General features: G+C 44.3%; 1 protein-coding gene across 5 annotated transcripts in view; it reads right to left on the bottom strand.

Moving 5' to 3' along the window:
• The window catches only part of SOX13 (SRY-box transcription factor 13), a 60364-nt gene extending 49842 nt beyond the window's left edge, over positions 1 to 10522 (bottom strand). For 4 of the 5 annotated variants that reach the window (XM_081193479.1, XM_081193480.1, XM_081193476.1 and 1 more), the window contains exon 1: positions 10420 to 10522. The gene's annotated coding sequence lies outside the window, so the exon portion shown is untranslated. Of the gene's footprint in view, positions 1 to 9650; positions 9799 to 10419 lie in introns of all 5 variants that reach the window. The other variant, XM_081193477.1, reaches the window with a different exon arrangement.
• Positions 10523 to 22562: the final 12040 nt, after the last annotated feature.

Consider the following 22562-nt stretch of genomic DNA (forward strand, 5'->3'; position numbering starts at 1 on the left):
TTTGCAAGAGACATTCTATTTCTCTCCCTTCAGAGTCTGCCTTTATTACTGTTACTAGTAGGCCCAAGTCAGACCAAAGGCCATTGTTTCAGGACTGGAGCTGTTCCAGGTTTAGACATATGGCACTGAAGCAGGTGGATTAAGGAGGAGGGGAAGAGTGTGCGTTGGTTGGGGAATGGGGCAGGGGGTGGGGAAAGAGTCAAATGTTTTTGAATAACAGCTAAGTTTCCAAAAAGTTTCAGCCTCCAGCTAGGCCAACTTTCCTCCTGTACAAAATGAAAGGAGTTCTTTGAACTCAACAGCTTCTCAGCCAAGAATCCAATGATTAAAAACTCATTAGCGCAAAGGAAACAATCTGGATGGAGGTGTACACAGCTTGCAGCCAAGTCAGCAGCAGAGTAGTTCCTCTATGCATAGCGGGGAGCATATTTCGCTCAGTGGGGATAGTGAGATACTCTTCAAAGTGGGGGAAGAGGGTCAAGAGAGGCTATTGATTTGCTGTGATGTGAAAGAAACATCTATTCCAGTTGTTGGGCACTTAGATAGCTTGCATCTGTCACATGCAATCTGTCAGGCAGGGAACAAGGTAAACAAGACACCACCATCTTTTGCCCCTTCAAATAGTTCTAAAGATCAAGAGGTTAGGAACCACAGCCCCATCTTTAACCATTTAAGTGTATATGGGGACCAGGAGCAATGTTTCATTTGTCAAATGCTGATGGTTATGGAGGGATCTGAGCAAATGGTGACCTTGCAAACAACGAAGATAGCAGGGGAGGGTTTCCATAAGCCACAAGCTTCTCATTTAGGGGTGTACATAAACTACAGGGAGGAGTTGATACAAGAAAGGAAGCTATTTGGGATGAGAATAGGTGGGGTGAGGTCTGTGTGGACCAACAGGGCAATTTTTAAGTTTTCTTGCTTTAGGTTGACCTCCAATGCCAACATCACACACACTTTCCTGCCCCACCTAGATAATTTAGACTGGGATTCCTGCCATGACTGTGACCTATTATTTTCTCCCTTTAATAATTCTTTTATATAAAATATTGTAAATATCAGTGTGACCTTTCCAAAGACTGAACACTGAGTGTGTGTGTCCGCCATTCCAGCTAACATGATCAAGAAACTCAATCTGTACACAGTTGAGATGAAAGGGCTAAGCCTGCCCCTCAGACTCCAGGAGCACCAGGTGCAGGGGGTAGGTTTGCTCCACTTTGGTGGTGTTCTCAGATGAACCCCTGTACATATTCATGTGGTTGCCCTTCATTCCTACAGAAAGAGAAAAATAAGTATCGCATTTGCTGACAGTGTTGTGGTGTGCACAAACTCCCACAGACAAGTATCCTGTAAGGGGTGCAGTGAGTGGTTATCTGTGCACAAAGATACAATGGATCCCCGAGATGTCTTTGCACATTCCCATCCTTCCTATACACACACACACACACACACTTACAGGCATTCTGTCTCGTACAAATCTGACTGTCACAAACTTCCCATAACATGTTCCACTTGAACACCTGGCCCATGGCCCTACTCAAATTTGCCAATGAAGGACTCCAAAAATTTCTGCAAGAGTCATCAGCCGGTCCCATCTCAATCCTGTTGATTCCAAACATATGCACTTTGTTCAGTTTTACAAGTTTCTCAGGAACAAGCAGTTCCAGGCCCTACAAACAGACACACACACACAGCAGTGGATAGCATGGTGCAATGGAGGCGCGCACTGCTGCTGCTTACTGCAAGGGAGACATAGTAGGTGCTGGTGAGGTCAGAATGGTGCAAATGCACAGGTTGAGCCAATCCAGTACAGCTGCTGGGGTGACAGATAAGTGCCTCCAACTCGCCACACCATCCACTACAAGCATGTACTTACCAGAAAGGCTCATTGTATTCAAAGAGATGTTCTTCAGAATTCACCTTTTGGCTCAGACAGCCACTCTCAGACTGGAGAGTGAGTCCTACTGGAATTAATGTGCCTTGATTTAGGACAGGGGTCTGCAACCTTTAAGACAAAAAGAGCCACTTGGACCCGTTTCCAAAGGGGAAAAAAACTGGGAGCCGCAAAACTCGTCATTATAAAAATAACTTTTTTCTCACTTTTTTATTATTTCTTTGTTTGACCCCTTAGAATTACTCCTCCTCATAGAAATAAATGTTAAATTAACAAGTTACCTTTTTTGTGTGTGTATTCTTCACTCCCCTTCAAAACAGTGACCAGCGTACATGCCCCCTTTCAATGCAGTGACCAGCGTACATGCCCCTTACAATGTAGCGGGCGGGCGAGTGGGAAAGTGATGTCGGGACGGTGCGTGACTAACGCACGCACCGCCCCCATGCGATGTCACAGCCAGTACAGCGCCCGCCACAGTGGGGAGTGTCGGGGCGCACAATGCGCCTCCTCCCCTCGCTAGTATCCACCCCGGAGCCGCGGCAAAGGTGTAAAAGAGCCACATGCGGCTCCGGAGCCGCGGGTTGCAGACCCCTGATTTAGGATCAAGATGGGAGTATGGGGCAGAAATCTGATCATTTTAGTTAAACAGCATGCATTGAGAATCAGAGTTGTTCCATACTAGAGACACTAGCTCCCCAAAGCACTTCCTCTCCTCCATTTTGCTACCTGTCACACATTACGTTATGTTTTACAGTTTGCAAATGGAACATTTTATCCATACACTTAGAATGTGCAGGCAGGAACAGCATATGAAATTCTCAGCTCCGTGTACGACACAGATATACACAAGAGGCAGCTGGGATTTACAACATGCATATATCGTAGAAACCAAGCGTATGCCATTGTATGCAAGTAACACAGGAAGCAAATGTCATGCTTTTCACACTAGCTCTGAAAGTGTCCGGACATCCTTCCCAGTTTGTGACCCAGGAGGACAAAAATCCAGACTCACTGGCCTGCCAAGGCTGAAAACTAGCAAGTCAGGTGGCAACTGGTCAAAGATTTCTAGTATGACTATTTGCTACATGTCTCTAAGCTACCTATCTTCCTCCTTGCCTCAGGGAGAATCTTTTGGACAACTATGGTCTTAGCAAGAGACTCATAGTGTACATATCATTATGCCATGAAATTTCCTCTACCAGCCGGTTAGACTGGGCTCCGAAGAGTTAGATTAAGCCTCCCCCAAGGAGCTCTGATCTCTCCAAGGAAATATTTTAGTCCCCTCCCCATGCCTCGCTGTCATATTGCAAAATGCTTTTGAGTCTCCCCTCCGATTCCAAAAGTTGTTTACCATGTGGCAAAGGAGGACTGTCCTATGAGAAACACATGCACCTTTGGACACATGTATAAGTATGCAGACATTTCTTTTGATCCTAATGACAGAATGAATGATACCGGTTCAACATGCAGATGTGAAAAGGGAGGTTGTGTCTTAGAAAGAGAGGAGGAAGAACAAACCGAGCCCTTGTACTCTCTGCTGCTTCAATGAACGGGCAGCTGACACAACTCCCTTCTCTACAGATACTGTCATGGCAATCACCCTCTTATTTTGGTGCCTTGGGTGCAACAACTCCTCTAGTCCCTCCATTAAGATTCAAATCAGTGATCCTGTGTCTAATTACCATTTTCTGAGTCATAGAATCATAAGAGTTGGAAGGGACCCCAAGGGTCATCTAATCCAATGCCCTGCAATGCAGGAATCTCAACACACAGTCCCCCATCCAACCTGAAACCATAACAGACGCTGCTTAACTACAAATGCACTAGGTGTTTTATTGCTGCACCACTCAGCCTTGCAGTTTCCCCTAATATCAGTATTACACACTCTTTCTAAGAAGTCTATTGTGCAAAACCCAAAGACAATGTTGGAAGTCTGTGTGTTGTCTGGGCAACCCCTGGAGCAACATGAAATTAAGCTCCCTGAAACAACAGGCTTGCTGTGATTGACTCACTACACCTATGCAACAAAGTCCTTTTCAGCAATCGCCCAGCCCACATGAAGCCCACTGGTCAGTCAGTGTGGTGTAGTGGTTAAAGTGTTGGACTAGGACCTGGGGGAGTAGTGTTCAAATTGATAAGCTTGCTGACCCTGACAAGAACCGTTTCCATCAAATAACAAAGCCCTATCCATGATGATAGCCATTTCATGCAACTGAGCTATCATACGAAAGCCCAACTGAGCCCTAGAAATTCCACATATCTTCTTCCTCTCTTTAAAAATCCAAACCACAGCCTAAACAGAAGAGAAGTAGGAACACGACTGCCAGTTTTGCTAGACTTTCTTGCATGGTATCAAATTGAAGTTGAGGCTGGTTACTGTCTGGTTATTTCATGTTTATGCCCCACTACCTATTATCAGTTCTCACGTTACAGACCCATGGAAGCTGTGGGAAGCACTTCTGAGCAGCAGCAGCAGCACCAAGCTCATCTCAGACACCTCAAGGATACTGCCATGTTTTGGGTACCACAAGGAGCTACTATACAAGTGTTTCCTCCCTTAGTTTCCTAAGAGAGCTCTTAATGTGCGAATTTGTCCCCCCAAATGTGTTGTGTACAGAACCATCACTCTGCTTAGTTGGGGAAGGGCCTAGGAGAGGGACAACATGTCATTTTGGAAGGTGGCGGAGGTGAGCACACAATCATCTTGAACTTTAGAAGAGTTTCCTGCAAAGGAGCTAATCTGGCGGGCATCATATGCAAATGATCACATCATACTCATAACTTTCAGTCCCAAAGGACCCCCCACAATGGCTTACAAATTTTTAAAACAACATGATTTCTTTTTTTACAACAGCTATAAAAACGTTCAAAATAAGACAGCAACAACACAGCCTAAGGGCCGTGGGCAGGATGTGGCCCAATAGCCTTCTCAATCTGGCCCACGGACGGTCCAGGAATCGCGTGCTTTTACATGAGTAGAATGTGTCCTTTTATTTAAAATGCATCTCTGGGTTATTTGTGGGGCCTGCCTGGTGTTTTTACATGAGTTGAATGTGTGCTTTTATTTAAAATGCATGGCTGGGTTTGGATTTGGATTTGATATCCCGCCTTTCACTCCCTTTAAGGAGTCTCAAAGCAGCTAACATTCTCCTTTCCCTTCCTCCCCCACAACAAACACTCTGTGAGGTGAGTGGGGCTGAGAGACTTCAGAGAAGTGTGACTGGCCCAAGGTCACCCAGCAGCTGCATGTGGAGGAGCGGAGACGCGAACCCGGTTCCCCAGATTACGAGACTACCGCTCTTAACCACTACACCACACTGGCTCTGTTATTTCTGGGGCATAGGAATTCGTTCATTCCCCCCCCCCAAAAAAAATAGTCCGGCCCACCACATGGTCTGAGGGTCAGTGGACCAGCCCACAGCTGAAAAGGGTTGCTGACCCCTGCTTTAAAGTATCTCAGTATCCAACAGCAATCATAATGCTAACTTCCTCCGAAGGCCTTCACAAACAACATCATCTTCACTGCTCTTCCAGAGCTGAGGTAGAATAAGCCAGGTGGATTTCCAAGACCAGCTTCAGGTTTGAGATGCCCCTGACCAAGTGCCCTCCTTTGGTGCTGAGCCTTGGTTGTAGTGACGGGCAGTGGCAGCCCTCAAAGCAGCCATGGGGGGTGGCGTCAGCAGCCATTTTAATTTCCCACAAAGCCCCACAGTGAAGATATGTTGGGGGCATTGCAGGAAAATAAAAGCAGCTACACTCAGCTGGCTTTGATAACACCTCCCCCCCAAAAATGGGGCCCCAGGACAAGTGTCAGCATTGGGCCCTGCCAGGGTATTGGGGCCCTGCCAGCTGCCCAAGAATGTCAGTTGATGATGCCAGCCCTGCAGACATTGCTCAGGAGTGACTCTTGTGGTGCCACCATCCAAAAGGTTCTGTTCATTAAAGGTGGGGCCAGATGTTGCAAATGACAGAGAGTGGAGGCATACAAACTCACCGGGTGATGATGTCACATCACACACCGAGAATCTCCGTGTATGGAGATGTGGTGGTGGTGTTTTCTTTCTCTGAAAAACTTGTATCATTCATAAAGCCTGGCTCTCTTCTGATAGGCAGAGATTCCCCTATATATTTTACTTCTATTGTGCTTTTTTCAGTATCGTGTGGAATTCAATGGCACACACACCGCCCCAATTAGGTGAAACTAATATTGGGACAATTAAAATGCCCAAGAGCAAAAACAAAACAAAACACTCACATGGACACCTGAACATTGAGTAATTTTCTCCCACCTGACTGGGGCAACCTTTGTCAGAAGCATGTTATTTGACACAGGGTGCTAAAGCCTGGCAGGCATCCAAAGGAGTTAGCAGCCAAAAAAGATATTGTTCCACAGGGAGAGCAAAACTGGGTTATAGTATTTGTTTCAGAAAGCAAAGACTGTCCTCAATAGGTTGTTCTGCAATCTTAGATAAGGCTTGAAATTCAGGTGCCAGCATATAACCTTAGGCTATTTGCCTGTTGCCTCCAGATAAACTACATTCATTTGGATGGAGGACAAGTCACAAGCATAGCCCCGGTGCTAACTCTGGCCAAATCCTTTAAAAAGTCAGACTGAATTCTCAGCAAACATGTGTATTCCAAGTAGCACAGTTCACAGTACTTAAAAAAAAAAATACATTAGCTGAAACTTGAGAACAAAAACAAGTATCATGATTCTGTGCTTCCATCCCTGATCCCCTGACTTTCTTACTGTCATAACTACACTTGTATAGGAATCTGTCAGGAAAAAAATAGCCAAAGGATATTAAAACATTTTCATCTTTTACTTGCAAGTATGTTACCAGGCCACATTGGTGTTTTTAATCTGATGTTTAATAGCAGCCCAAACTGTGAATTGCCTACAAAGAGAAACGTTCAAATAAATGGCAGGTGATACTGGGGGAAGGGGGCAAATATATTTCCAAATAATAGTCCTAATCAGAGAAAAGGATCTTAGTCTAAGACATATGAAACTGTCAAACGAGGATGAATCTTTGGGTCAATTCCCACATTATGTAGAGGCCAACCTGGGTTTGACCCTAAGTGTGCACTTCCTACAGACCATCACAGCTCCCTGATGAGTATAACCAGTTTGTGAACCCATGTTTATCATATTCATATCTCTGATTTCACCACAGTCAGTATCCAAAAAGACCAAGGGGGTTGCCAGTTTCTCCTTCCAGTGGCAGCCTGTGAGACATCATGGAATGTCGCTCAGAAGCTTTTCCCTCAGCCTGCAGAATAGCTTTTCTGCGGGCAGAAGCTTCCATCAGAGGCAGAGGCCTGATGTGTGTATGAATCCTTTAGATCTCAGCCCACAGCTGTACACTTTTAAAATGCAATGTGCAAAAACACCTTTTGCAATGGATTTCCTATTCCGCTCAAAGGATTTACGCCTTGCTCTGATATCATGTGAAAGCCTGCTCTGCTGGTATTATATCCTTTCCCACCCGCCCACCCTTTGAACTTTAGCACTCTGTGAACTTTAGCATTTGCAAGTGTCTTGTGAATCATCTTGATAGTCCTGGATACAGCAGCAAAAAGGAGCAGGAGTTGAAAGAGTCTAAACTCCAGCACATGCAAGGCCTCGCTGCCAGAGTCCAGGCCTGCCTTAAGCACAGCGTAAGGACATAAGATGAGCTTGCTGGATCAAGCCAGTGGCCCATCTAGTCCAACATCCTGTTCTCATAGTGGCCAACCAGATGCCTGTGGGAAACTTGCAAGCAGGATTTGAGCGCAAGACCACTCTCTCTTCCTGTGGCTTCCAGCAGCTAGTATTCAGAAGCATAGCTGCCTCCAACTGTGGTGGCAGAACATAGCTGTCTCAGTTAGCAGTCAATAGCCTTCTCCTCCTTGAATTTTTCTTATGCTCTTTCAAAGGTACTAGTGGTCACCAATGCCACTTGTGGGAGCGAGTTCCATGGTTGTAACTATGCGCTGCGGAAAGAAGTACTGTAGCTTATTTTCTCAGCCACAGATGCTGCACCAAAGTTTCCCTCTTGTACTTACGGATTACAGGGGGAGACAAAAAGCAGGGTTGGGACACTAACCTACACCAGGTGAGGGAACTTGTGGTCCTTCATTGTGTTGGAACCTAGCTCACATCAGACATAGCCAAAGTGGTCAATGGCCAGGGATGATGGAAACTGTAGCCCAGAAACATCTGAAGGACCACAGGTTCCCCTTCTACAACACATCTTTGCACTCCATCTTACACATTATCTGCTTATTCATTTCACAAACAATTCACATGAGCTACAAGCAGGTGAAAATACGCCTAATAGTAACGCCCAATTGTCAAGGTTAGTGAGAGTCGAGGAGACCGCAGATTTCCTACCCCTACACTAGATCTGCACCCATTCTTATTGGATCAGATTATCAATCCTTTAATTGCCTTCACAGAACCAGTCCTATGGATGTGATTTTCAAGGGAGAAAAAGGAGGGAAGATTAGGCCACATTGAACCAAAGTGAAGTGAGGTGAACATTTAGGCTTAAATGTTCTTCACTCGTTTTGAAGCTGATGCTAAATGCTGAGTGACTGTCTCCCTCTGCACTTGGAGCAGGGGCTGAAAGCAACTGGATTATCTTGGTTTCTGTGCCATGCACATGCAAAGGCCCTCTCCACCCGCCCCTTTAAATGCACCTCGGGCAGCCATCAGGTTTGCCAGATAGGTTACATAATGCACACACACACACCCTGGTCACTGCACTCCCATTCCATATACTCAAATTAGAGACAAAATACTGTGGACATAATAGAAAAACAATAAAAATATGATTTGTTATTGTTGTTGTTGTTAAAGCATTGCCTACCCCAACACCACAGAAGTGTCCTATCATGCAGAATAACAGTGCTACACAAAGGGCAGTAAAAGATGAGATCCAGAAACAGGCTGTGCTATCTCCAAAACGTAGGAGGGGGGGGAGACTCTTATTTATAAGCAATCAACAATTATGAACATGCTACAAATCACCATTCCAACTCTACAATTCCACGATTCTATGATAAAGGAACTTGAGAGTGATCTACATAAAACAACACATTGTTCGAGAAAGCAAACAAAACAAAACAACTAGGGAGGAAAATTCAGGTTAAGGTTATAGTCCTGCCAGCTCCTCTTTGTAAGTGAGAATTAACCTTTTAGCTGGATGGTGTCTGGCTGCTTATTTTATAACATGCTTGGTGACCTCTGCTGGTGCCTACAACTGTAAGAGCATCACCCTGCCTATCACCCATTGACTATGAAATCATTGTGTTACAGAACCCCACAGACTGGCTGGCGAGACAGTGCCCCTAGTCAGTTATAAATATGCTGTTTTGTTTTGGCCAGGAGATGCGAGGGGGAGAGAGAGAGATAAAAAGCAGGAAATGGGAAGAGGAGAAAGTAGCTCTGATTCTCCTTCAAACGATCCCCCAGTCCTGACCTATATGATTAAGTTAGCTCTACTTAAATGCATATATGGCGAGAAGCAAAATCTTATACGGTCCCTGTCCGCGAACAGAGAAAGCCACACTGAAAACCGTGCGAGACGGTGCAGAAAACCTGATGGTCTGGTTTTATTTCGGGAGGGGGGAGAGAGGGTGCGCGGGCGCAAATGATACTTTAACCCCTTCCCTTCTGGGGCATATTAGGGAAGCAGGGGGCTCACTGCAAATATTATTTTGAAAGCACTTTTTTATGGGGACGGAGATCTTGAATTAATATGCGACTTACTCCAGAGTAGCCGCACAGTCGCTCCACTAAAATCCACAGAATTGCTCCCAAACGAGATGTCTTGACGACTGTAAGGAGAGATTCACCCGCCCCCTTTGCAGCGCCGTTTGGTTCTCATGGGGCATTCCTGGGTAAGTGCATTTATGGACTGGAAGAAAGTGATTCATTGATTCCCTGCGCTGGAGTTGTCCCGTCGATTTCAATACATGCGTACACAAACATACCCGCGCGCGCCGGGTGAGTAGCCGGCGCACAGAGCACCCTTTATAAGAGTTTGCAAACAAGGGACTGGAACGAGCTTTAAAAGAAATAATATTTCTTTTTAAAAAAAACAAAACAAAAAACACACCACATGCCCTCCCCCGCAAAAAAATGAAAAGGCCAACCAGGATGATCCCCTCCAAGATGAATGAAGTTCCCATTTCTGAGACGGAATGGTTTTTTATTAATCGGTGGATTAACTACAATTCCGCGCGAGAAAGAACCCAAGCGGCGCGCGCCTTTGCGCTCCGCTCTCTCTCTCTCTCTCCAAATACCCCAACCAGCTACAAGTTCCCAAAGGCGCCCGCAAAACCTTCCAATCCATTTGGGGGGTAGGGGGAAATCTCCAGAGGCTTCCCTCGCCCACCAGCCTCGGATCGGAGAGAAATGTCATCCCCTCGGGGGTTGCAAGCGGCGTGGGGAGGGTGGGGTGAGGCGACGGCGGGGGCGGGGTGGCGAGTGAGCGAGCGCGGCTGGGCTTCCCCAAGACCCGGCCGGCGGCACTTACTAAGCTGCTTGGCGCTGGCGACTCCGCGCGGCTCCCTCCAGCAGCAGCGAGCGGTTCCTTGTGTCGGGCTCGGGCTGTTGTCTTGCAAACGCCGCCCCGCCCCAGGGGCAGGCCGGACCCGTCCCTCGCTCCCTCCCTCTTCCCTCCCCGTTGTATACAAGAGGCGGCCGGGGCTGTCCGATCGCACGCGGCGGGCGTCGCAGGCTCCGCGGGGAGGGGAGGGAGGGGAGGGGAGGGGAAGTGGGCAGGACGCTCCTCCGGCCACCCATCCGTGCACTTTCCAATGAACATCTTCTCCGGCAGCCCCCGCCCGCCAGCCAGCCTTCCTCCTCGTGGGGAGGATAGGTCAGCGATGCTGCTGCTTTCGCCCTCTTCTTCCTCTGTCCCAACCAGCCTTTCTTTGCTGAGCCAAGCAGGCCTTCCTGGGCTGGCGATGCGCCAGTTGCGTTTCTCTCTCCTTGGCGCGAACTTTCACGCGGTTGCCCGATTTTTATTTCTTTGTTCGTTCTTCAAATTATTTATTTATTCCGCTTCGTTCGTTCATTTATATACTTCAATTCAGTATGTGTATTACAAAATTGTAGAGTTGGAAGGGACCCTGAGGATCATCAAGCATCCTTGCAAATCCTTACAAATACAGGAATATGAAACTGTCCCATACGAGGATTGAACCTGCAACCTTGGCATTATCAGCACGGCACTCTAACCAGCTGAGCTAGCCATGCAATTTCACTGCTTAGAAAGTTGCGGTCATCTTAATCTGTTTTAGTATTTTATGCCGCAGCAGGCGCTGTAACCCTCCAATGGTTGGACTTCACCCCCCCCCCCAAGGCGTACGCACCCCTCCATTGTCTCCTGAGACAGAGAGATTGTCAACAGCAATGTTTTAAAGAACAGTTGTGAATTTTTCTTGGTTTTGCTGTTATTATCTTTCTGCAAACTGCTGTGAGGTGTCTGTTTTTTTACAATCAAGTGGTGTGCAAATGTTATTAAGTAAAATAAACTATAAATGTACTGATACATTTTAGAAGACATCTGAAGGCAGCCCTGTTTAGGGAAGCTTTTAATGTTTGACAGACTATTGTATTTTGATATTTTGTTGGAAGCTGCCCAGAGTGGCTGGGGAAACCCAGCCAGATGAGCAGGGTATAAATAAATTATTATTATTACTTTTATTATTTTTATTACATAGTACAGAACATCCCTCCATCATGTAAATCGGACATATGCGATAGGAGGGAAGGAAAAACAGAATTAGCATCAGCAAGCTCCAAGCCAGCTCAGCATCAGATTAAACCTCCAAATCTCTAAAACAATTTATGGCAATATTATCTAACTCATTCTAATCTTTTTTGCAGCGACTGCATAAAGAGCCACTTTATGTGTCACAAAGCTATTAGTGTCACTCAAAAGAAATGGAATTTTTTCTGCCAGTGTGTAACTGCTTCCATGTAAGAACAAAGGTTTTAGAAATGGATCTCTTGGATTCCCATATAATTTGATTGATTGGTTGATTGATTGATTGATTGATTTCATAACATTTATATAGTGCTCGATCCAGCATGTAGTAGTTAAGTGTCAGACTAGGACCTAGGAGAGCAGAGTTGTTTATTATTATTATTATTATTATTATTATTATTATTATTATTATTATTATATTAATTAAATCTGTATACTGCCCTTCATCCACATATCTCAGGACAGTTCACAACATTAAAAAACCAATATAAAATCACAAGGTTTCAAATCCCCACTAAGCCATGAAGTATACTGGGTCGCTGCCTGTCGCTGCCTGTCTCAGCCTAACCTCCCTCACAGGGTTGTTGTGCAGATGAAACGAAGATCAGGAGAACCTTGAGCTCCTTGGAGAAAAGGTGGGATACAAATTAAGTAAATAAATAATTGGAGGGGGTAACCCCTTCGAGATCATTTAATAAAAGAATAAAACTATTATATGGAAAAAGAGTTGAAAAAACTATTTAAAACAATAATTAGAAAAACAGATTAAAACACCAATGTTCTATATACATTGGTACCTCGGTTACATACGCTTCAGGTTACATACGCTTCAGGTTACAGACTCCGCTAACCCAGAAATAGTGCTTCAGGTTAAGAACTTTGCTTCAGGATGAGAACAGAAATTGTGCTCCGGCGGCGAGGCAGCAGCAGGAGGCCCCATTAGCTAAAGTGGTGCTTCAGGTTAAGAACAGTTTCAGGTTAAGTACGGACCTCCGGAACGAATTAAGTACTTAACCCAAGGTACCACAGTATCTGGATAGGTTTGCCTGGACAGAAATGTTTGTAGCAGATGGTGAAAAGAGTACAGTGAAGGGATCTGCCTGATGTCAATAGACAAGAGTTTCAAAGTTTGGATGCTGCCACTCTAAAAGATATGGATTTCTTACAAATGCAGAGGAGTATTAATATGTGAGGTTCTGAATTAGGGTCTAGAGAGTTTCTACCTTCTTGGACCAATTGGATAAAGCAAATCTGTTCATGTAGGAGACCCAGCAGTGGTGAAAGGGAGGATGCAAAATTTCAAATTATACTGAGTTCTTCCTCATTCTAAGCAGTGGGCCCCTTCCTTCTATCAAACTGGAGCGACAACACAAGTTAGGCCTCTTGTGCAACTTTTGTGGTTAGAGGGGCCTCAGTCTCTAAACACAGAGTTGGGGATCTTTTTGGCCTAACTGTAGGAGCTCACACACTTTTTATATTTTAAAATTAAGACAGCAATCCAAAGTATTGTTACTGGAAGCACCATTAAAATCAGCTGAAAGTAAATATAGTGAGAATTGTCATATAAATATCAATGTGACTGTGGTTCTTGAAATCCCAATAATAAGTTGGAACTTCATATGATTTTCTGATTTTCCCAAGCGTTTAATTGTTAGGAGTTCAAGGGTGCCAGGTTCCCCTAAATTCCTGGATCCAGTAAGTGCTAGAATTTCATCAAGCCTCCTAAACCCCTGGATCCAGCAGGGCTCAAAATATAAGCCAGGCCTGATGAAGTAATTACCTGTGAGATGAGCCATTAAGAAAGCCAAGGAGAGGGGGCTCTGTGCTAGACTGGCTAGGGCCTCTCCTCCAGTTTAGAGTCAGAAGACAAAGCCAGAGTTTGAAGTAGAGTTGAGAGTTGGCTGCAATGTGACCTAAGGGAGAAAAGGTTGCAGGTCAGAAAAGGCAATAAACTGGAAAGAGGGTCAGAGCACAATGACTGATTTCCGTTTGGCTCCAAGGTTGTGACTATGGAAGAAACAAAACCGTTTTAGGGTGCTAATGCTGTCGACCCCTCTGTCGTAGGCTCAGTTGGTCAGAGTGTGGTGCCAATAACACCAAGGTTGCAGGTTCGATTCAGCTGCATATTTCTGCTTTGCAAAGGATTGGACTAGGGTCCCTTCCAACTTTACAATTCTATGAATCTGTGATTCTATAGGTGCAAATAAGCCAGATATCATAAAGACGCCACATTCTCTGCTCTGACTCATTCCCAAAAGGAAACATAAATCCTAGGTAAACCCCTGGAATCTCGCTTCACTCAGAGATTGCGGTGGCCTGCAACAATATGAATGTATTTGTTTATATTTCTATTTCCCCCTCTTCCTTTGAAAGGAGCCCAGGACAGCAAGAACACCATTAAAAAATTAAAGCAACTAAAAGGAATTCCAATCCAGATGTAGACCGTACAGAATTTGTAGTAGTATGTATTTTGACATGCGTAAATGTGACTCAGTGGGGCTTATATCTGAGTAAATAAAGTGGAATGGAATGGTTTATGATTTTTTTAAAAAGTGTGACTTTTCATTTTGCTCTCCCTTTTTACATCAGCTGAACACAAACTGCCCTTAACAAAAGAGAACATACCATGTAGAAATTAGAGCATTACAATATTGGGGGCAAGAATGGCTGCCTGACCTTAAGGCCATTACATAGGAACAGTTTTAGCGAGAGACTGCAAAACTGGAATTCATTAACAAAACAGATTTTCTTGGAATTGGGTGGAGTTATAAGAACGGTGTGTTACAAAAGGCAAGTGCCTCTTATTTGCTTAAAATTCATGCTCCAGTGTTTAAGCAAACATTTCCATTGTATGCATGGTTAGCTCTCCAGGTATCAGCTCCCTTTAGCACTCCTGTTCCTTTCAGTTCACACCTTGTCATCTTGATTTAGACCCCAGTGCACTTCAGAACAGGGTAGAAAGTATGGATTTCCTCAGTGCACCATGCACTTGATGCAACAGGCTATTGCCTGGGGAAACCTATGTGAAACAATAAGCCAGTTCTTTAAAAGTGGCAAAAAATATTCTGGTTTTCTGCTACTATAGACCAAAATAAATCCTAGAAAACATCTGTGGGAATTATTTCTTCATTTTCGCAAGCAATTTAGGGCACCGCATCCTTCCGACATGTGTATTTAGTTTAGACTCATACCCTATTTATTTTGTTTTGTCATGGTGCATTAAATGACTCTGGAGGTCCTCCAAGGAAATATAGATAGTAAATAGGTCTTTTTTAAAACAACAACAGGCATTTTGCTTTAAAACTCAGCAGAGATGCCAAGGCTAAAGCTGCTTAAGATGAACTACTTCCTGACACTTGGCCATGGCACTTTGGGAGCAGGGGATAGCAAATGAATGCTTTTTGGTAGCACAGATTTAACAGTTTCCTTTTTAAGGTGTCTCAAATGAGAAAGTCTACCAACATCTAATGCTAGCAAGTTTTGTGCAGTGTCCACACATTGTTTTCATCAAAATGCCAACCTGTATTTTACTCTATTTAATCCAAATTTCCTTTTTTCTGAGGAAAATCAAGTAAGTTAAACAACTATATCGTGTTGCCAATAACCCATTTGTGATACCCATTTAGAATATTAAGTCCCTGTCTGGAAGCACCCTTTATCACATTCACTGAATGTGGGACGTCATTACTGTGTTGGTCCTTTTTCCGGTTGGGTGAAAGCAACATGAGAAATAAAAATCGTTACTCTCTTAGCTCCCCTTTTTCAATCTGGAAGGAGAGGAGAATAGCCTTGACAGGCTAGTTATCCCAAAGAGTCCCATTCCCAAAGCAGTTTGATTTGCCATTAGGGTTTGCACCATAGAGATGTAGGCACAGAGCGATTCCCCCCCCCCATCAATGTCATGGTCATGACATCTGAACGGCAGCTTTCAATTTGGTACTGAAATTTCAGGCCTGTGAATAACTGACATCTTTTCTTAGTGCTATATGTTAGACTGCATTGTTACAATTTTAAACTTGAAAATACAAGTCTGATCTACACAGGTACCTTTTTTTCTATACCGTGACTTGGGGAAGGGAATAATGAACAAGTGTGTACAGTATCTTCCTTAGCTTCTGAAAATGAAAATATCCTTAGAAGCTGGAAATGCCATTTCTTTAGTAAGATAGTTACAGTGAGATAGAATGGGACCCAATGTCTTTTTATCAAGGAGCCAAGATAAGGGCACATCCAGGGAACCGGATCATATCAGATTTGTTTCTGGAGTTTATAATTCCCTGCCTCAGATCACAAATTTGTTCAGCTCATAATACTCATATTACGAACAGAGTGCTGATTGCCCCATAAGTTATTTTCTGGCTTGGAACATATAACAAGAAACTGCACATACACACTCAGAATTCAGACTGACCAGGATGCTTTGTGATCATGTGAACATTTTTAAAATACAGCTTTTTAAAAGGTAAAGGGACCTCTGACCATTAGATCCAGTCGTGACTGACTCTGGGGTTGCGGCGCTCATCTCGCTTTACTGGCTAAGGGAGCTGGTGTACAGCTTCTGGGTCATGTGGCCAGCATGACTAAGCCGCTTCTGGCGAACCAGAGCAGTGCACGGAAACACAGTTTACCTTCCTGCTGGAGTGGTGCCTATTTATCTACTTGCACTTTCAAACTGCTTTCAAACTGCTAGGCTGGCAGGAGCAGGGACAGAGCAACGGGAGCTCACCCCGTTGCGGGGATTCGAACCGCCGAACTTCTGATCAGCAAGCCCTAGGCTCTGTGGTTTGACCCACAGCGCCCCCACCAAACTTTAGATTGGTGTGAAACTACAGGAACAAGTGCTTCATAGGTACATGTCAAGAAGTTATTTAACATTACGGTGGTGCCCCGCAAGACGAATGCCTCGCAAGACGAAAAACTCGCTAGACGAAAGGGTTTTTCGGTTTTGCGTTGCTTCGCTAGACAAATTTCCCTATGGGCTTGCTTCGCAAGACGAAAACATCTTGCGCTTTTTTTTAAAGCCGCTTGAAGAGGCGCAGTTGCGACGGACTGTGCTTCGCAAGACGAAAAACATCGCAAGACGAAAAGACTCACGGAACGAATTCTTTTCGTCTTGCGAGACACCACTGTAACTTGTTACTCTTGAGGGAACTCATTGATGGTTGTGCAATATGTATCCAAAGCATCTGACCAGACAGATTTCTTGGGTGTGTACGTCCTCTGTTGTTTTGATCTCTTGTTTTAATTGTGCTGTTTTCACAATACTTTTTGGTTGCATGTTTTAAATATGGTATATATTACAATGACGTTTAACCAGTTTTTATAATTTGTAAACCGCCAGAGTGGCTGGGGAAACTCAGCCAGATGGACGGGGTATAAATAATTAATTATTATGAACACTATATTCTGTCATTAAAATACTTTGGGTCAATCAGTTACCTTCATAGTTTCTTGCAAAAGTTTTCTAGGGATGATCTCTAAACCCCTTTTTCTTTTCTCCAGGTGCATTTGTAGCGGGGTGGGAATAGTTGAATTTCCAGGCATCTCTCTGCCTCAATTGGTGTGGTAAGGAGGGTGCAGAGCAGGTGTGAAGCCAGACTACAGTTCACAGGGCAATACAAGAAGGCACATGGCACCATCAGCATGTATACACCAACACTACAAGCCAAAAGAGCTTGTAAAGCAGATGAGGTTTTCCCAAGAATTCTTGGAGAACATTCATAATACTGAGCCAATTCAGAATCTGGCTGTGAGAGCTGTTCCTGTGCTTCTAAAGCAAGGGTAGGCAACCTAAGGCCCATGGGCCGGATGTGGCCCAATCGCCTTCTCAATCCGGTCCATGGAAGGTCCAGGAATCAGCGTGTTTTTACATGCATAAAATGTGTCCTTTTATTTAAAATGCATCTCTGGGCTATTAGTGGGGCCTGCCTAGTGTTTTTACATGAACAGAAGATGCATTTAAATGTATTTAAAATGCATCTCTGGGTTATTTGTGGGGCACAGGAATTTGTTCATTTCCCCCCAAAAAATATAGTCCAGCCCACCACAGGGTCTGAGGGACGGTGGACCGGCCCACGCCTGAAAAAGGTTGCTGACCCCTGTTCTAGAGGGATGCTGGAACACTCATTGTCCGAAGCACTCTAGGAACACACAGTGTCCTTTCTACCATCCTTACCCACGGGCAGGTAGCTCCAAAGAGTGCACAGCTCCCAAGTGTCTCAATCAGCTGTTTGCAGTGGAGGTGAACCAGTAGCGTGGGGGAAGCATGCATTCAAATGTGCATCTCACTGAAAGCAATGCAGTATGGGAGGATGACATCCACATTCAGATTTTCCTCTGGATATAGTTTTCATTCACTCACACATTATTCATTCACCTGGGACATGTGGAGGGAGGAAAAGACAAGGATAAACCTTATGCATTTTTCATTCATTCATTCATTGCATTCATATCCCACCTATTTCTCCAAGGAGCTCAAGATATCTTACATGGTTCTTCTCCCCTTCATCATTTAATTCCCACAACAACCTTGTGAGGAAGATTAGGCTGAAAGAGGCAGTCACAGGCGTAAGGTCTTCATGGATGGCTTCTTGGCTGAGTGGGGATTTGAACCCTGGTCTCCCAGGTCCTAGTCCGACACTGTAACCACTACACCACACAGGTGTGTAGTGGACATGTACAAATGAGTCCAGATTTAGAAAAACTACATTTAGTGCTACAAGTGAGCTAATGTGAATCCAGCTTAAGACTCTCCTTTCAGACCTTACTGTTCAATAGGGGAAGGTCAGGGATGAAGCCAGCAGTAACACTATGTTGGGAGCAAGGCTGGCACACGTGATCTCCACCTCCATCACCACATGTTGGATTTCATATAAAGAATAATAATTACATAACTATAGCTAACATTCACTTATTTGTAATTCTATGATCGGTTACAACAGGAAAGTTGATTTAAAGTAAACATGAGTAAGAACTTAGAGGAAGCTATAAAATCAGTAAGCTTCCCAGAAGAGCTGTGAAATTATTATTTTTTGGTGTTTCCTCCTCAGATAGGATGACTTATCAAGTCTTAGGGATGGGAATGGGGTAAAAGACACTTTAGATCTCCTTTATTTCTGCTTAAAAGTAGCTAAAATGTAGTTTGTACTGTTCCATTTGAAATACTTTTATATATTTTTATGTGTTTTTATAATTGTAGAGTCTATTGTAACCTGGGATCTTATGGCAAAGAGCTGGTAAAAACTCTTAAAGATAAATAAATAGCATTTGCCAACAAGATCAAAGACTGTCAGTGTGCTATAGTGTGCAGACTGCTGGACTTTGGAGACTTGGTTTAAGTCTCCTTGCTCACCCATGAAACAAAGGAAGCTTTTTAACACCAGATCAGATAATTTGTTCATTTAGCCCAATAATTTCCTGGGGAGTAGGTTAACAAGAAATAATCTTCTGGCATCTTAAAGACAACTGTACAGCGTCATATAATCTTTGTGTAAGATGCATCTGGTGAAGTGAACTTATGCCATAATGTCTCTAACGGTCCACAAGGCTCACTGATGTTTAGTTCCAGTATGGCTACTCTGACTGGCAGCACCTCTGTAGGGTCTCTGGGAGGGGTCTTTGCCCTCCCCTGCCTGGCCAGTTAACTAGAGATGCCAGAAACTGAATGCAAGACCTTCTGCATGTAATGCATGTGGCCTGTGGCCTCTATCCCACATATGAGGTTCAAATGGGAAGAGGGGACGGATATGGCATGTAAATTGCCATGAACTGCTTGGAATTAAGATTAGACTTAACATCTGTTAATGTATTTGTCTTGGGAGACATCACTTTTGGCAATTGTTTTTTCAAATTTCCAATGAAGTTTGTAAAAGGAAAAAAAAAGAGATGAAATGCAATGCAATAGATTAATCTGTTCTAGCACTACTGTCCCCCATCCACTTGTTCAGACCTGTTTCTCTTTCTTTGACATAGCTGTGTGCGTGCCTGCGTGCATGAACACACAAACACAAACAACACTTTCTTTTTCAAATCGGAAGCCCATCCTTCTGACGAGAAAATCCAGCCCAAAGAAGAAAAAATTGAAACCAATGTACTGTACTGGTTTTTAAAATATGCGTCCGCAGGAAATAATGTCGGCATTTTGAGGCAATGGGCCTCAGATGCACTGCTGCCCAGCGCAGCTCTGATCCATGCTCTTCTTACTCTCTGGGGAGCTGCCCCAATGAGAGTGCAAGTGTGGGAGATTGCCTGAGAGATGACAGCACAAGGGGCAGGGCTTCCCCGTGGGAGACAAGCCCCAGGAGGTCAAAGGCTGCTGATTGCTTTGTTATGAGATGGCCCATCAAAGCCCTTTATCTCAAGGGTCTTCCTTCCCTAAGCATTCCTTGGACCTTTTTATTTTTAGCCCTTTTGTGGGAGACAAGACTGTTAATTACTCCACCATGCTACAGGCTTTAAAACACAAATAGCCTCCATTGATTTATCCTGGTTGCATGTGATAAAAGGGAGAGAGCTAGAGTAAGCAGAATGGGGCGGGTGGGGGGGAGAGGCACCCACCCACCTAGGAACAACTGGACAATTAAAAAGGGGGCCTAAGGGGAGAACAAAAACAATTAACAATCCCAGAGGAGGGAAGAGAAAAGGCTTTGTTCCGGTCGCTATAGCAACAGCTGGGGCCAAGAGAGAAGGGAGGTGGGAGCATCACCATTGAACACTTTCACTTTCCTTTCAGCCATTCCAATCCTTTCTCCTATCTTCCAGCATTGACAGTGATGGTGGCAGCTTGCATGTCCTGGAGGCAGAGATACTACAGCAGCAGCAGCAGCAGCAGCAGCATGAGATACAATATCCAGACCATGCAAGCTCATAGATGCACTCATAAACTCAAGGGCTTATCACAGATTTGCACGAAAGGGTAGTGTAGGGTTTGGTGGGAAACAAAATACCAGGGCATTTCTTGTGTGCATATATTATCACTCATTCCATGATACTCTATCCTGCCCATCTTCCAAAGAACTCAGGATAGAGCTCATGGTTCCCCCCCCCCCCATTTTTATCCTCACAACAACGTTGCAAGGCTGGCCCAAGGTCCTTGGACTTCTTAAAGCAGCTGGCCTGTATTTCTATATCTATATTCTATCTACTCTACATGGAGTTTCTGGGCTATAAAGTGAGTGCACAAGGCCTTCTGCTACTTAAATACAGCAATACAAAAGCCATTGATTGAGCCACAGAAGAAAACGAGAAAAACGGATCTGAAAATCAATTGTTAAGTATCTTAAACTCCCTAAACAATGGGAGATTCCTACCACATCTTTTAAATGTCTTAAGACCACTGCACTGTCTCCTCAAGAAATGGTATGGACGCTTCCCAAAGAAGAGTATTTGAATAGCCTAAGACTCCTTTGAAATCTGGAAAGCTATGCTCCATCACTACGATCCCTCAAAGCCTCTTATTATTTGTTAATCCTCTCCTCATGGTATTTAAATGGAATATTATCACATGCCCATGTCACACAAATTAGAAAGAGCCATCTGTTTTGCATGTAATTCATTGGCAGTGGTTAAAAGACTACAGTACTCCCACCTGGATAAGGAAAGGCTAGTCATCATGTATGGAGCAAATAAATCCCACTAATATGATTTATGGGTGAATGTTTGCCACTTTTAACAGATCATAAATACTTGACAGCATTATTCAGTGAACTGAAAAATGTGGCACCACAAGCTTCAGCCAGACGTCTGTGATGGACACTTTTCTTTGCAACTTCTCAGTATTCTTTGTTGTTCAAGTCTGAACAGGCTCTTGCAAATATAGATGGCCTGAGATAATACAGATGGACTCAGATCATATCTGAGCAATCTGGAGATCTGCGTGCACCATGAGAAGCCGTTCTTTTATTTCATCAGGCTCAGATCTGCCCCTATTAGAGCAAAAGAATCAGGACTTGAACTCAGTGTTATATAGGTACATAAACTGCTGTCAAATGGTTGGCCTCCATGTTTTAGCCTAATTTTAAAGCTATGATTAAAGTGTTGTACCAATTTCTTGTACGGATTTTAAATTTGATTCTATCTTGGTCGTAAGCCTCCCTAATAACATGGTTCTGGAGTGGCATGCACATATTTTAAAACAAATGCTAAATTGTAGTAGCACGCTGGTGGTGGGCGCACACTCCCAAGTGGAAAATACAAAAGGTGGGGGGAGGAGGAGCCTGTTGCCATGCTTGCAATATCTGAACAACCTGTTTGCAATACAGTGGTACCTCGGGTTAAGAACTTAATTCGTTCTGGAGGTCTGTTCTTAACCTGAAACTGTTCTTAACCTGAGGTACCATTTTAGCTAATGGGGCTTCCCGCTGCCGCCGCGCGATTTTTGTTCTCATCCTGAAGCAAAGTTCTTAACCCAAGGTACTATTTCTGGGATAGCGGAGTCTGTAACCTGAAGCGTCTGTAACCTAAAGCGTCTGTAACCTGAGGTACCACTGTACAGTAAGTCTGCACCATATGCTCACTTTTGTTACGCAATTGCTACCTTACGGAAAAACATGGGGAAATCAAAATTCATGGTAGAAATACGTCCGAAGGAGGTGTGAGAGAGGGAAACAACAGTTGGCCATCCTATCAGCCATTGCAGTCACCTTGGGAGAGTGTTTTGGCAGTGTCAGATTGTCGGAGAGTTTGAACCAGAGTCGGAGAGTCTTGCTCCTAGCAAGAGCATGGAAAGAAAGCGGAGGTGGTCTGAGAGAACAAGAGGGGGTGATCTGAGCAAGCAGAGATGGCCTGAGAGTGAGGGTAAGTGCTGGGCCTTCCTGGCTTTCTGTGCTTTTGTGTTAGCACGTGATTCCCAGGAACCGAACCCTCACGTAAATTGTGGGCTCACTGTATTAGGTCTCTGTCTTCCA

Source organism: Podarcis bocagei, assembly GCF_964188305.1.
Source record: "Podarcis bocagei genome assembly, chromosome: 5".
Classification (NCBI taxonomy): Eukaryota; Metazoa; Chordata; class Lepidosauria; order Squamata; family Lacertidae; genus Podarcis; species Podarcis bocagei.